Genomic DNA, 12,637 nt, shown 5'->3' with positions numbered 1-12,637 from the left:
ACACTCGAGTCACGGCCCGGGGGTTAAAAAGAAGGTCCCCTTCACCCCGAGTAGTCCGAGTGGCGCTGGCTACCACCCGCAAGCGCAGGAAACAAAAACACCTGAACATAAATACCCCAGAAAGTGGAAGCTGAAGTAGCCCCGCCGGTAGCGTAGTGGTTATCGCACCAGACCGGTATTCTGGAGGTCGTGGGTTCGGATCCCACCTGGTGGGCATTTTATCTCGAATTTCTTATTTTCCAAATTCTTTATCTTGACCAACTACATCCTCCCCTTTGCTTTCCGAGGTTTTCTTGACTGCCAACTCTTATTTCTGTCTTATATATATATATATATATATATATATATATATATATATATATATATATATATATATATAGAGAGAGAGAGAGAGAGAGAACTTCGCTCCCTGAGAACGGGTTGTTCCTGCTACTGAAACAGTTGCATTTTTCTTTTGGTTGCAAATACTTTCCAAACAATATTGAGTGCAGATATATATAGTGGCGTACGTCGGCTCCTGCGGGGTATACCCTGTAAGAACCGAAAGTCGCAGCCCTGTTAAAGTGTAGCTAGAAGCCTCGACAGATGTATGTACAAACGCAGTGACAAAGACGGGTAGAGCGGTGGAATGTACGGCACAACGGAAAGGCGATGACTAACCAAGGGTAAAAGTAAAAAAAATGTTACCGATCCCAATACGCTTACGGCGTTTTGATCACTGCCAGTCATCAGTGCTAAGCCTGCAGACGTTACCGAGAATTTTGGGTGAAAAAACATGCTGCAACCTTTTCTTCTGTTCCCTTGGGTTCGCAAAGACCATAACCGCGTTTATAAGGAAAACTTCAATCTACAAAATTGTGCTAAGGGAACGATTGCGGCAAACTTCGCTGTCGTAAACGTTGTTTCCCACCAGACACTATACTGCTCTGCTGGTATCACATACAGCCGGCACAGCAATACCAGTGTATAAAACCGGCACAATGGCCGTGCCGGCCGGTCTCGTTCCTTCCCAACAGCCCTCCATTTCTTCGAAATCCGGCACCTTGGCGCCTATGCAACTTCCGACGAAATTATTGTTAAAGAGACCCCGCAACACTTTCCTTAGCCCGTTTTTTTTATATTAAATGTTTTCAGAATGTAGTAAACAAACACATCCAGTAGTGATTATTAATAAGGGGTAACAAAGTACTTCAGCCAGAAATTGCCGCTCTATGCCCATCAACTAACTTAGAAACTTGCTGAAAAGATTTTTAACGTGGAAGTGTTTTATGCTCGGCTACACCAATATCTCACTCACGTCATGTCCGTCACGGAAGTGTCGTCGCCAGAAAAAGTGCCATTGACGCTCCGGCGCTCGGGCTCGAGCCCATGCCCGCTCGAGACCTCTCGCAGCAACGGGAGGTAGGTGGCGCTTTACCGACTGCGCTATGAACAGAGACGGAAGCAGCTGAACGAAGGTGCTTTATGTCCTTACCTATGACTCATTCATATGGTGCTGCCGTCTAGGAGAGACGAAGCGAAGTAGCGCATCATGACGCTAATTAGCGCTGACAGTTAGAGTCCCGATGCCAGCGCCTTCGTGTACGGGGAACGCGCGTGAATTGAGGCACCCTCCGCTTTGGCGTTGTTCCCATGATCGTTGTGTTTCCAGCTGCTGTTTCTGTGCACGTCATTTTTGGTTTTGTTGCCCCGGAATAAATTTTTGCGTTTTGGCGTCACTTTGCCTCACGAAGTCAGGCTCGCAAACCCTTCGCACATGAAGGAGGGTCCTTCAACATTCAACTGCTCCTGTGAAGGCACCTTTCACTTTCGTGTTTTACCGATTCCTATGAAAGAGGAATCAACCACAATTTTTTTTCTCTTTCTCGATCTTTACGTTCTTCCAGTGCTCGAATGACGTCATTAGAGCGGTGTAGCGGCTATTGGCCGGCTTCCTCTCAGTCGTAGCAATTAAGCACATTAGATAGCCACTTTGTAAAAAAAAGTCACAAAAGCGAAGCAAAAACGGAAGGCGGGTATGCCCATTGCGCAGTCCCGCTTCGTGCTGGCTATAACTGTAGCTTTCGGGGGGCTTCCAGACGCGAAGGAAAGAGTGAAAGAGTTTGTCGGAAATGTTACAGAGCCCCTTTAACAAGCAAGAGACCAACAGCATACAGCGCACAGCCTATAAGCCGGCCCTCGGGCTCCCTTCCTGTAAAGCCAGCTTAAAACAAACGGGGCAAGGTATATCAAACACCTTCGATGAAATTCGTGAATCACTGCATATCTGTCACAAAGACCGCCTGCATAAAACAAAACGGGCAGAGCCCTCTTTCAAAGGGTCGGGTCCCCTACCGACATCCGTAACAGAAACGATAGCGAAGTCATCAGTAAGGTGAGAAGGAAACTGCCAGTATCTACGCCTCCGAGAAACATGGGCCGCAACTTGCTCAAGGAGAAAAGACAAGCCAGAGTCGCCCTCCCTAAAGACTTGACTCGTGAAAGATGTTAGCGCGGTCTACACGGGCGCCGCCTTCTACAATAGGGACACGTCGTCTATACTAGTCGTCGACCGGGCGGGAGACCTTTGATACTGCCTCACATTCAAGAACACTAGCCCAGAAGAGGCAGAGACCGGCGCCCTGCTACTAGCCATAAGGTGGGGCGAATACCAAGAACAAAACCATCATATAATAACCGACTTTAAAAACATCTATCGAAAGCATAATCAATGGGCGCATCTATGAACAAATGCCGCCCACGCAGGCCAGTCAAGCCCGCCGAATCACCTGGACACTAGGTCATGAGAGACTGGAGGGTAGCGAGAGGGGCGGACTTAGGGATCTCACCAACCGCGGAGCCTACTATTCGCACTCCTATGACCCCTCATGTCCGGCTTTTGGAGAACGACTGAGGACTCAGCGACAGCTTCGAGCCAAGTACCCCATCCCGAACACAAGCCTCATGGCTTTCGAAACCCAAACACTCATACAATTACAAACACATTCACTATCAAGACACGGGTAGCCATAACGTACCCACAACCACCCTATAAAAACTGGGACAAATGTCGAAGGTCCTCTTGCCTTTATCACGCTACATGGGGTTGACGTGAACCACATCAGGCCCTCACCAGACAATAACGTCAATTAGTTTGTGCTATTGGAGGCAGCTCTGGCAAGCTACGACCCAGGATTCTAGATGGACCCTTAGGCCCTGGAGAGCAGCGAGGGAGAATGGAGCCCTGGACGAAGGAGAGAGAGAGAGAGAGAGAGAGAGAGAGAGAGAGAGAGAGAGAGAGAGAGAGAGAGAGAGAGAGAGAGAGAGAGAAACTTTTATCATGTTGAGCCCCTTGCGGGAGGCCCAGCAGCCAAAGCGTTGGAGTTTCAGCAGTGGGCCTCAGCCGGTGCCTATGTTGCCAGGCTCCCTCACCTCAGCGATCCGTGTGAGAATGGCCAAGTCCCCCAGGTCCCGCACACCCGAACCCGCCCATACTTTGAGCTTAGCCCCTTTGGCTGTTCAATAAATGTCTCTCTCTCTCTCTCTCTCTCTCTCTCTCTCTCTCTCTCTCTGGATACTTCCGCTTTCGGTCTCATAGAACCATGAGGAAGGAGATTTACAAGCAGTGGCATTGATGCATAATATAAGACAACTTCGTCATCTTCGAACGGGAGAAGTCCAGCATTTTCCGGGCACGAGCGTTACTTTAACGAACTTTATAATTAGTGTTTGTTCCACAAACAAAAGGCACGAAATTGCGCGAAGAGATGCGAGTGTACCGATGCTTCGCTACGTTGAACGTAATCCCCCTTCCTAGTATGTATTCACAACTGGCCAAAAAATAACGACAAAGTTTCCAAAGCTCAAGATCACCTTTGTTCACTTAGGGTTGTACGCACGCTCGCCAAAGTTTGTATTTTCGCGCGCGGGAGCAGCGACCAAATTAATCACTGTGGTGCCTTGCCCGCCGGGTAGAGTGCTTCTTGTGGAAAGGAGATTCTTTAGCCCTCGTAGCGGTCACCTGGAATAATGAATTAGCCGCCTTGCTGTCGGCCGGACATAGCAATTAATTTCGGTCGCTAAGCAACGGCATATCCTAATTTCGCTGGCTGTTACAAAAAAAAAATTCCCAGCCCCTGCAAACTTTATTCCGTGTTAAGGGTGCCTCAAATTTGTGGGAATAAGGTTAAACTTGGGCTTGACGGCTCCGACAAGCAGTTTGTGCATGCGCTGGGCGCATGCAGAAACGGTTTAATTTGGGTCGTGTGGTGAAGAACGTGTTCGGAAGTTCGAGCACACGCGCGTCGGGGCTTTCACATCATTCGTGTCACGGCGGACGCGGAAAGCGGCCCGTGTGTATTTATGAAAACCTGCGTGTCCAGGTTTGGCATAACTGGATGACAGCGCTCACGGACGAGAAGAAGAAAGATACAAGACGAAGGAACCTCCTTCATGTGCGAAGGGTTCGCGACCCTGACCCCGCCCGACGAAGTGACGCCGACGCGAAAGAAACAGGATTCACTGGTGTATTCCGGGAGAGCAAAACAAAAATGACATGAGTAGAAACAGCAGCTCGTAACACATACAGTCATGTAAACAACGCGACACTACGAAAAAAAACGCACTGGAGTGATTGTGCAGAAAAATAACACAACGCTTCGCTCTACACTCCCGACAACGGTCAAGTCCTTGTACCAGCCACTCCGTGTGGGCCCACCACATGGGCTGGTTAGTCCGAGCTGGCCACGGGTCGTCGGTCCGGTTGTCTGCCCCTTGCTGCTCTCATCCTGGTTTCGGCTGCCGCCGAGTCTTTCAGTCCAACTCGTCCTTACCGCACCCGTGAAAACAGTCTTTTTACCAGACTTGGCAGTTAAGCACATGTTCCGGGCTTTGGTACGCACCACACGTGTTCCTTGTCCGCTAACTGTTTACCCGCACACACACACGCACAAGCACATGACGCACTTACATCACTATCGGAGCACGACGCGCGCTCGCTGCACTGTAATCACCACACGCGGGTGCACGCAGGGGCTGCGTCCCTACAAAGCATAGCGCCGCGTCTCTCCTAACTTTGATCGTGCATTCGTCCGTTTACGTTGTTCCCCAATTATGACAGACCAAACCATACGAGCAGTTTTGGCGCAATACTTTTAAACTTGTAGTTACTCAGGGGCAGATCTGGTGCAACAAATACAGTACTAAGCTGGATGGACGGAGAAAAATCAAAGCCCCCTTCTTAGGGAAAGATGGTTATTACGCGAAGTTTTCTCCATGAAAACTCAGGAAATCAAGTGCAAAATCGACGCTCTTAAAGTCCAAAATCCAAACTCCAAGCCCAAAGACAAAGCCCGCGTAACGAACCCAAAGAAAATGCTGAGAGATTCCAATGTGACGATGGCGCAACCAGATAGGCGACGGCTTTATTACGTGAGAGACCCGGGCTTGATTCCGACCACGGCAGGGTTTTTTTCTTGAACAACTGATTCTGTAAAGGTGGCTTTCCTGCAATGCCTTTTGGCCTAACGGCATCCCCATCACTGAGGCATAGATGGCTTCGCTCTAAAATAAGAAGAAACGAGGATGGCGGGGAGAGGGCCGATGCGGAAGAGGGAGGATGCAGCGACGGCGTGCGCTCCATCAGTTGTTTCGCATGCGAATCCCCCGGTTTCGTTCGGGCGACGTTGATGCATTGCCCGCAATTTCCAGATGCGAGGAACAGCGCCGACGCGCCGTGCGCCCGGGACCGAACGAAGTGGCGCGCGCCGGTGGGAGTGAGCGTTCGCCTGTGTGCGTGCATTAGTTATCCTGCGTTGCTCCCACCTAGACGTGTGCTGGGATAAATGAGTAGGTCCCCTTGCCTAAACAAGCATGTGCGCACGCACTCCCGCCCCATTGCCCTTCTGAATTCAGTATAACGCTTGAGTATTTTTATAAGATTCTCTCTCTCTCTCTCTCTCTCTCTCTCTCTCTGTCTGTCTGTCTCTCTCTCTCTCTCTCTCTCTCTCTCTCTCTCTCTGTCTGTCTGTCTGTCTCTCTCTCTCTCTCTCTCTCTCTCTCTCTCTCTCTCTCTCTCTCTCTCTCTCTCTCTCTCTCTCTCTCTCTCTCTCTCTGTCTGTCTGTCTGACGGCCAGAATGCACGTGTGCTCGATCACCGGAGTTACCGGAGCATGAACGAGGCAATGTAAGCTGCGGCATAGCAGGGTGCTAGGGCAATGCTACAACGTCAGCGCCTGCAAAATACCGACAATTCTTACCCGCCGCGGTGGCTCAGTGGATAAGGCGTTGTGCAGCTGAGCCGAAGGACGTGGGTTCGATTCCCACCAGTTTTTCTAATGGAGTCGAGAACCGAAAACGCCCGTGTGTGTCGAGATTTGGGGCACGTTAAAGGTCCTCCCCAGGTGGTAAATATAATCTGGAGCCCTCCATTACGGCGTCCTTCATCGCCTGTGTTGCCTCGGTACGTTAAACCACACAATTCTTGATGGCGCTTTGTTCTTGGTGGCGCATAAAAGGGATGTCCTGCGTGTCCTGTTTCTGTTCGCTGTGCATCGATAATTTCAAAACACCAACTAGCCTACCACTCAGCTCTTGAAACAGGGTTCGTAGTGTATTACACTCAGTGCAAATTTTAAAAGCGAAGCTTTTTACCTCTACCCCACAAGGGTTCTGACGCGACCGTTTGTGTAAACAGAAAACGCACGCGAATAAATAAAAGAAGTAACTGGCACCGCCAGGAATCGAACCTGAAATGAATAGAGAAACGGAGTGAGAGCCCTTTGTCTTACCGAGTGAGCCACGAGCCCACGCGGAGACAGATGAGACAGACGGTGCACTCACCGAGCCCATCAGCGGGTTTACCCGCTGCGTTCGCGCTGAATTCCAAGTGGTAGCGTCACGCGACCTCTCGCGCCGCTGTGCCCTCCGCCTACGGCACGTGTAGCGGCTGGGTGCGCGCACTGCGCATGCGCTAGAAGTTACAAAAAATTAACGGAAGCTTACACCAACGCATGGCATCGCACTTCTCCGCGTCTGCCGCCGATCTCATCGTCTCCGTTCGCGGTGGCAGAGGCGGAGATGCGAGATCGTCTAACGCTGGCTTTGAGCTTCTTTTAATTTTATAAAAAAGGAGTTTTCACGCATGCGCTTCACCAATACAGCTTAACCCACCACCGTTCACGACTCATGCCTTGATGTTACCATAGCAAAGAATATCTGTGAAGCAATAAAGGGTGTGGTTAAGCGTATTTCCCTTGTCTCTGGATTCACTCTTTGTAGAGCCACGTGTGGGAATTCACGTGACGTCGAATGGTTAGTTGTCGTGGATGTCCCTTACAGCTTCGCTTTCCAGCCACCTTCACAGAATGGATTGGCGCTCATTTTTAAACATCGCAAAGAGCAGCCGGATTTAAACAAAATGTAAACCGCGCAACGGGCTGTAGAAGTATAGGAGAAACACTCAGTTTCTATTTTTATGGCCTTTGGTGTGCTTACATAAAGAAAAGCGACCTTATAAGTTTTGTGACATCATAAGGAGGTACGTTGCTCTAATTTGTATCAGTACTGCGATGGAACAAGGCATAAGAAGGCACCATCACAACCATTGTGGCCATCATCATCATAATCATCAGAAGCAACATCAGGAACATTTTCATCATCATGATCACAGTTTACGTCCATCATAGAGATGTTGCTCCAACAAGTATCATAACTGTGATCCAGCAAAGCATTATTAGTCACTATCGGAACCGTCGCAGCTGTCATCATCATCAGCAGCAGCATTTTCGCCATCATCATGCTCAGAGTTCATGTTCCGTTCACGCTCGCTAGATGGCATTCAGAAGTACGCAGAAGCCCGAGTTTGCGCTTGATGACATTGGGAGGTTCGCAATTTTTTTTCTTAATGCCATTCTTGCAATTTTTCTTTCTGTTGTTTCACTTGTGGAAAAATATACCATTCACATCCCGTCATCCCGTACTCCTATAAAATGAACGCAAAGGCAACGCTGCCTATGTCAGCAATATATCCAACCTGAAGGCGCTTCATTTGTCCCAGGCCGTCGTGAAATAGGGCCGGAACACTGGCAGGACTCGTTCAAAATACAACCGAAGCAACAGCACTGAGCGCCTCTCCGCAAACGGCAACAGAACAATCCTTCGCCGCCAGCGAACACAAGGTCCACGGGTTTGACTCGGGACCAAGGACGAAAAACGCAATTTTAAGAAAGCGAGTTTTGGAATGATTCTTTCCGCCTTCCGGAATGCACAGGGAGCACAGATCGCCTTTGTTTACCCACGTGACTTGCCCACTGTAACAAGCGCTGAGAAACAAAGTGCAGCGTATTTGTCTGTCCTGTCGCGTACCCCGCTTTTGACAAATGTCAAGGGAACGAAATTCGGAGGGGTGGGCTCGTTTCTGAAGTCCAAATCCAACGCGCGTTTGAACAAACCCGTGTCTACCTTCCTCATTATTTCTTTTTTTTTTTTCACCAATGCTTTTCACTGCTTCCCGTCTGACTTGCTTTTATTCTATTTGGAGTTTTCCGCACGCCTCTGAAATTCTCATTTCTCCTCCTAGTCGAAGTCCTGCAGCGGAAAAGAAAAATGGTTGACGACGAGGGGGAAAAAAGTATGACTGCGAAGCTGCGAGTAGAATAACAAGGTTGCTTCACGGCACGCTAGCAAGGCTTAGCGGCGAAGCCAACCTCTTTCGAAGTTCGTTGCAACGAGGTCTAGAAGGTAAATTAGGTGATGAGAAAAAGGGAGGGGAAATTTCACTGCCGCAAAGATATGAAATGTTGCAACAAAAAAACAGGGGAGCTGACGAACAGCGGTGAAACGACGGCAGTAGGAACTCCGCGTTTCCAAAAGCGAATTTACGCCGCAAAATCCCGACTCGCTGCGCGCTGAAGGTACGTTTATTCCGCCCCGCGTTTTGGTTATTTCTCTTGATGTCTACTTCGCGAGCTGTCAGAATACTCTCGTGTACCGCAGCTCCTGAAAGCGCTCTCTTCGGTATCTCGAAAAATACGGCAAATGCCCCAGCTGCCTTTCCAGGATATGATTACACTTCGCTTTTGTTCCGATCAGAATTGCATGTCGGCGTACCCTAAAGACAAACAAAAACAGAGAATATATTTTGTTAGTAAAAGAAACCTAGAAGCGGTGCTGTGCGGTTTTCACCGGAATGTCGGGCTGCCATATTTCTTTTTCTACTCAGGATTTATAGTTTTTTTTTTATTTCTCCGGCTTTACTTTTTTACCTTTTTAGGAGCGTATATAAACTTTGCGACGTGAAAGCGGCGTTCTTCGTGTAGTCGTGAGCTGCTTGCGAGCCGAATATACATGACTATAATTGTAACGTTGCTGCTTAAAATTATGGGGGTACTTGCTTAATCTGCTTACCCGCTTTGAAAGCGGAAGCCTGGCCATACTTACTAACGACTTCTTAACCGCTATATCATCGTAGCGGTTTTGTTTTCGTGTTTGTTTCTTTGTCTATGAGGATGATCACAACGAAACGCAAAGCGCCTCAAGAAACAACGCTTCGCTTGGTCGAAATCGAACTAGGGCTCCCCTCGTAACAAAGTGGACGTCCATCCCGTTTCGCCATTCGACAGGGTCGAAGCAGTTTGGATTTTTCTCTTTGACTTTGACTTAGGTTGCGTGGCAGAGAGCTTCGCGTATTAACCATCTTTCTTTTTTAAAAAAGGGGGGGGGGGGGCTTTGGCTTTTTCGAATTTCGAACAAGCAAATTAGGAAACTGCGTGCAAATGGGAAGAGCAAATTAGAAATAGCTAGGAAATAGAAAATTAGTGAAGCGCCAACACTGGACGGCCTGCTTAGAAAAAAATAAAATGACGTCACCTGCTACGCAGGTTTACTGCGGTAAATGATGGCATGCGGACACAGAACGTTAAGGGCAAGTACAACAAAAGAGCACACCCTCTCCAAGGCGTGAACGATGCCGAGGGCGCGAAGCATTGGGACGCAATTTGTGTGTATTGTGTGGATGAGTGTTATCGTCCGTGCACGATGATGCACCCAAAGTTTATTAAATGATATGAGGGGCAGTAAGTGCACTGTAAATGACAAACGCACACGCAAGACAAGTCTCGTCCCAGTGCTTCACACCCTCGGCATTGTTCACGGCGTGGACATAGTGGGATTTATTTGCCCGAAATGAAACGAAGTGAAACGACTGCTTGTGTTTTGAATGTGATTTCGTGTTTGCGCGTAGCGCCTCTCGTGTAGCTCGCTGTTATTTTGGGGAGACACCGTCGGGCGGCGGACGGACATCGCGAGATCTTAAGGTACTCAGCACCTAAAATACTGCCAGATGATCACACGGTGTCACAAGTCCTGGTTGAGCTTACTTGCGGACACCGTCTAGCATTTAGAACTCCCATCAAGTAAAGCCCACTCGCCATGTAGATGTGTGCAGCTTACCAGGGGTAGAGGACGTAGAAGCGCGCAAACAGATGCGTGCTTGCGGCCGTGCATTCCATGCACGCGGCAATGACGTAGAAGAAGAAGAGCATCTTCTCGGAGCTCAGCGCCTGTCTGTGGCTCCCGGCCACCCCGCCCATTCGCTCCTCCGCCCGACACCGAGGACCAAGAACCAGCCATGCAGTCGGAGTCCTCGGAGGAGCTGCCCATGCGGTCGACGCTGCTGGCTGGGGGCACTGCGCGCGCTGCCTCGCCGGCCCGCTCCTCAGCCGCCGGCGTCGAGGTCACCGTCGCAGAGCGACCCCCAGAGACCACAGCGACGGGTCTCGCAGCTACGGCAGCACGGTGCTTTGCATCCTGGCAGCAGGCGCCATCTTCATCTCTGTCATCTCACTGGCAATTGGACTGCTCCCGTGGCGTCTCCTCGGCCTCGGTGGCGGCCCCGCCGGCTTGGCCCGGGCGCCCTGGGCGAGCAGTTGCCTGAAGATGATGACCGCGCGGACGCCCGCGCACCGGCCGTCATCAGACCATACCAGCTGGGGAATGACCCGGGGTCAGACAGCGCTTCGCGCGTTTGCTCCACGGTGGCCTGCGAGAAAGTCGGTGACGCCCTCTTCCGCCAGGTCGAGTTCCACAAGAGCCGTGCGACGACTTCTACGCCTATGTCTGCAAGCGCTGGGAAATGGCGCACAAGCTGCCCTACGGCGCCGCTCGCGTGTCTGTAGATGACACGCTGCTGGACGAATACGAGCTGCTACTGGCTGACGTGATCCAGCGAGGCCGCCCGGGTTACGAGGCCCTCAAGGAGATCTTCCTTCGCTGTGAATACCCGCGCAAGGGGGACACGCACTGGATCGACACCCTGGCCAGGATAGGCCTGTACCCTTTTCCGGTGACGATCAGGGATGGAGCCAAGCTCGACACTCTCATTAAAGACCTCATGAGCCTCGGTATCCAGCCGCTCTTCAGCCTTTCGTCGAGCGCAGCGTTGAGAACCCGGAACAGTCCTACTGCTTGTCGGGCAGCCGAACCTTCTTATGGGATCGTTGCGACTCGGCTTGGACATCGAGTACTCCTACCTCGATGACGCCCTGTCGGGTTTCATCAGCGAGATTTCGCGTCGAACCAGACAGCGCGGAGAAACGTGTTCAAAGTGGAGCGCTTCATTTCCGCCTCTATGGACCGGCAACAAATCGAAGGATCCGGATTCAACGACGAGCTCGCCGACGTGACCGACCAGTTTCCGATCCTGGCTCGTAGAATCCGAACCATCGTCGCGGACGCCTTCGGTACGGACCTGTCCAAAAGGCCGCTTAAGACCTACTCACTGAAGTACCTGCACGCCCTGGAGAGTGGAGAGTTGACCAAGCACCTGGGGGACTTGGTTAATTACCTCGCATTCCGCGCGGCCGTAGAGATCGCTGCTGACAACGAGATTGACCTCGGCGATTTAATGGCTGTTGCGTACGCTCGGTACCCCGGCTATCTCGCTCCCCGTCCAATAACGCGTCGCAGGCTTTGCATCCGGATGATTGAACAGGTTCGAACCGGGCCTCATCATGCACATGAGCATGGACTCTGCCGCCTCAAAACTCGCGGCCAAAGCGTCCTTCAATTCGTTGCTTGACCTTCTGGAGATGGCCTTAAATGACACGCTGTACGCCCAACTGATTTCGACAAGGACTTCCGGGATTATCTGGTTGAAGCAGTGGCCGCCATCAACTGGAGCCCATTGTCCCGGACGCCGTGACTTCGCACAATGAGCTCTTCCGGCGGCTAGTGGCGCTCTACGAGACCGCTGCCGGGAGCAAAAGCGTTATCGAGAGCTACATGGCCCTGTCCACCCATATTCCGGTTTCGAGACTTCGCTCAGAAGGACCTGGACAAGTGGGCCGGTTGGCGACGGTGGATGCTGAGCACCTACTCACGCCTGGAAGCCCCCCTTCCTCAAGTTGGAGATACCCCTTTCCGGTCTTTGACTTCCTCCGTGACCCGGACTCTTCGCTCGAGCGCCTTCCAGATCCGCGTATCGGTCCTCGGGTCTTCTACGCTCTTTACCACGGCATCTACCACCTTGCGTACAACTACGGGGGCGGAAAGAAGCCGGCATATTTTGTGCCCAAGATGCATGCGCTCATGGACTGCCTCGGGCGTCAGTATGGAAAGCTCCGTTGGAAGGATTCCGACGCCGCATCGGCCGAACTCGTAC

The 12,637-nt window shown here is 51.0% G+C and overlaps 1 protein-coding gene across 1 annotated transcript in view; it reads left to right on the top strand.

Moving 5' to 3' along the window:
- Machr-a (muscarinic Acetylcholine Receptor, A-type) overlaps nucleotides 1-12,637 on the top strand; it is a 472,231-nt gene that overhangs the window by 243,771 nt on the left and 215,823 nt on the right. The window lies entirely within an intron of this gene.

This window comes from Haemaphysalis longicornis, unplaced genomic scaffold (genome assembly GCF_048455015.1).
Source record: "Haemaphysalis longicornis isolate Haplotype H1 unplaced genomic scaffold, Haemaphysalis longicornis Haplotype H1 scaffold_8, whole genome shotgun sequence".
Classification (NCBI taxonomy): domain Eukaryota; kingdom Metazoa; phylum Arthropoda; class Arachnida; order Ixodida; family Ixodidae; genus Haemaphysalis; species Haemaphysalis longicornis.
Note: the sequence above shows the minus strand (reverse complement) of the source record. Positions and strands in the feature narration are given on the sequence as shown.